Raw genomic sequence first — 3,994 nt, 5'->3', positions numbered from 1 at the left:
ACTCCGATGGGCCACTTGTCTTGCCTCCTCTACCACCAGGCCACACCTTCGTGGTAACTAGTATCCTGATGCAAATGCTCACTGCCAGAGGTTGGTTTTCACGGCTACCTTATGAGGATCCACATGCCCATATAGCTAAGGTAAAGGCAGTGTGTAAAAGCTGTGTAGGGAGGCCTTACTTGGACTTGGATGTAATAGGGCTTAGAGTGTTTCCTCTCTCACTGACGGGAGAGGCTGCTATATGGTTCACTAAGCTCCCTTACGACTCAATATTCACTTGGAACCAACTAAGGGATATTTTCTTAGCACGCTACTATCCGGTCTCCAAGAAACTAAACCACAAAGACAGAGTGAACAACTTTGTGGCACTACCATGAGAGTCAATTAGTAGTTCTTGTGATAGATTCACCTCGTTCTTGAGAAGCGTCCCAAATCACCGTATAGATGATGAGTCACTGAAGGAATACTTCTATCGGGGACAGGATGATAATAATAAAACGGTGTTGGACACTATAGCAGGTAGATCTTATGGGGAGTGTCCTTATGCTGAGATTGCTGAAAAATTAGAGAAAATCTCCCGGAATAATAAAGCTTGGAGTACTAGGAAGTTAGATACCGAGAGAAATACCTTCGCAGTGCAGTCCACTCACAACCCAGCCACAGATGAGATTCGTGAAGAAATGGCTCAGATGAGAACTGAGCTTGGGTTGGTACTAAAACATGTCACTGGGGGTGCAGAAAAGATAAATGCAATCAACTACTTGTCGAAACCACCGCCACAAAATGATGAGTGTTATTATGAGGAGGATTCCTATGCGGTAAATGAGCAGACGGGGGGTTTCCGACCAAGTGTAAATTGCCCAAGGCTCTAATCAGGAGAATTGGCGCAAGGTCAAGGGAACCAAGGTCGGAACTATGGTAACTACAACCGTGAGGGTCATTATGTCCGAGATGGAAACTATAACCACGACAACAACTTCAACAGAGGTAACTGTGGTAATAGAAATGACTGGAATGGGCCTTATGTTCATCCTCAAAATCGTGAAGTTACTCCTAGGGATGGAAGAGGTAGTATGGCGCGAGTTGAGGATATGTTGCATAAAATGATGAGGAGGTTCGATGCTAGTGATGAGCACAATAAAGAGTAGAGGAATGATTTAGCGGGTATTGGGCAAAAAGTCGATACACATGCAATATCGATTAAGCAACTTGAGTTACAATTGGCCCAATTATCTGCGACTGTGAACACACGGCAACCGGGCACTCTTCCTAGCAACACTGTCCAAAATCCGAAAAATGATGGACATTGTATGGCAATCACTACTCGCGGTGGCAAGCAAACCATTGAATAACCTATGCCAACTAATGAGAAAAAGGTGACAAAAGATACTGATAATGTGGTAGATATTAATGGTGAAGTAGAGGATAACACTGCAAAAGATGCTGAAGTGCCTAAAAAGGTAACTCCCATGCCTAGGCCACCACCCCCATTCCCTTAAAGATTATTGAAAAAGACCGAGGATGGTAAATATCGGCGTTTTATAACAATGTTGAAACAACTTTCTATCAATGTCCCTTTGGTAGAAGCTTTAGAACAAATGCCCGGTTACGCAAAGTTTATGAAAGATCTGGTTACAAAGAAAAGATGGGTCACTTTTGAGGATGATGATAGAATGCAGCACTGTAGTGCTATTGCTACTAGATCTCTGGTACAAAAGAAAGAAGATCCGGGTGCGTTCACTATTCCTTGTACAATCGGGCTATTACATTTTGCGAAAGCATTATGTGATCTGGGGGCAAGCATAAATCTCATGCCCCTCTCGATTTACAAGAAGTTGGGTTTGGGTGACCCAAAGCCCACTGCAATGTGGCTACTGATGGCTGATCGAACAGTGAAAAGGCCTATAGGGATACTCCATGATGTGCTAGTAAAAGTGGAGTCATTCATATTTCCGGCAGATTTTGTTATTCTTGATTGTGAAGTCGATTTTGAAGTGCCTATTATTCTTGGGAGGCCATTCCTTGCTACAGGTAGAGCCTTAGTTGATATGGAAAAGGGGCAGATGAAATTTCGGTTGAACAACGAGGAAGTGACCTTTAACATTTGTAGGTCCATGAGGCAGAGTGGCGAGCTCCAATCGGTATCTGCTATATCCTACAACATTGGTGAGACATTTGAGACACAAATAGAAGAACGTCTAGGTGTAGAAGCATTAGCGGCAGTGATAATGAATTTTGATAGCGATTGCATTGAAGAGTATGAGTCATTAGTCGCGGCTCTTGATCGAGGTGATGTTCGGTTTAAACCGAAGAAATATGAGTTAGATATGAAGAATTACGAGTCCCCACCCGCGAAACCATCTATAGAGGAGGCTCCAAAGTTAGAACTAAAAGCTCTCTCACCTCATCTCAAGTATGAATTCTTAGGAAATGGTGACACTTTGCCGGTAATCATTGCATCAGACTTGAATAAACAACAAGTTGAGAGTTTGGTGAAAGTGCTAAAAAGGTTTAAAAGAGCTATTGGGTGGACTATTGCGGACATTATTGGGATCCCTCCTGGTATTGGCTCTTATAAAATCCAACCCATGCCTGATCATAATCCAAGTATTGAGCACCAGAGACGATTAAATCCTCCTATGCAAGAGGTCGTGAAGAAGGAAATCATTAAGTGGTTGGATGCCGGAGTAATCTATCCGATCGCCGATAGTAGTTGGGTATGCCCTGTTCAGTGTGTACCTAAGAAAGGGGGAATGACTGTGGTCCCCTACGAAAAAAATGAACTTGTTCCAATGAGACCGGTTACTGGATGGAGGGTGTGTATGGATTACCGCAAATTAAATTCATGGACTGAAAAAGACCACTTTCCTATGCCCTTCATGGATCAGATGTTGGATAGACTTGCCGGAAAAGGGTAGTACTGTTTTCTGGATGGATATTCGGGGTATAATCAGATTTCTATTACACCAGAAGATCAAGAGAAAACCACTTTTACTTGTCCATATGGGACCTTTGCGTTCAAAAGAATGCCGTTTGGGTTGTGTAATGCACCCGCCACATTTCAAAGATGTATGATGTCGATATTTTTCGACATGGTGGAAGATACTATAGAAGTTTTTATGGATGATTTTTCTGTGGTTGGTGATTCATTCGAGTGGTGTTTGAACAATTTATCTGAGGTCCTTAAGAGATGTGAAGACTGCAATTTAGTACTGAATTTGGAAAACTATCATTTCATGGTGAAAGAAGGTATTGTTTTGGGTCATCGCATTTCTGAAAAGGGCATAGAGGTTGATCGAGCTAAAGTCGAGGTAATAGAGAGACTTCCCCCATCAATATCTGTGAAAGGTGTGAGAAGCTTTCTTGGGCATGCAGGTTTTTAACGGAGATTCATCAAAGACTTTTCAAAGATTGCACATCCATTGTGCCAACTGCTGGAGAAAGATTGTAAATTTTGTTTTGATGAATCGGTGAGCTAAAAGAAAAATTGGTGTCTGCACCTATCATTATTTCTCCGAATTGGAACAGTCCATTTGAGGTGATGTGCGATGCTAGTGGGGTTGCTCTTAGTGTAGTATTGGGACAAAGAAAGAACAAAATCCTTCACCCCATTTACTATGCTAGTAAAGCCCTAAATGAAGCTCAGAAGAACTACAAAGTGACTGAGCAAGAACTCCTTGCAGTAGTCTTTGCTTTTGAGAAATTCCGCCCCTATTTGCTAGGTACTAGAGTTATAGTGCATACTGACCACTCAGCATTGAGGTATTTGATGGCAAAGAAGGATGCGAAACCTAGGTTGATTCGTTGGGTATTACTGCTACAAGAATTTGACTTTGAAGTGATGGATAGAAAAGGAACTGAAAATCAAGTTGCTGATCATTTGTCCCGTCTAGAGGATGAAACTATGAGAGAGTTGGGGGATAAGACCGACATTGATGATACTTTCCCCGATGAGCTTGTATTGGCTGCTTCACAAGACTTGATTCCATGGTTC

This window comes from Solanum pennellii, chromosome 1 (assembly GCF_001406875.1).
Source record: "Solanum pennellii chromosome 1, SPENNV200".
Lineage (NCBI taxonomy): Eukaryota > Viridiplantae > Streptophyta > Magnoliopsida > Solanales > Solanaceae > Solanum > Solanum pennellii.
This window is presented reverse-complemented; position numbering follows the sequence as displayed.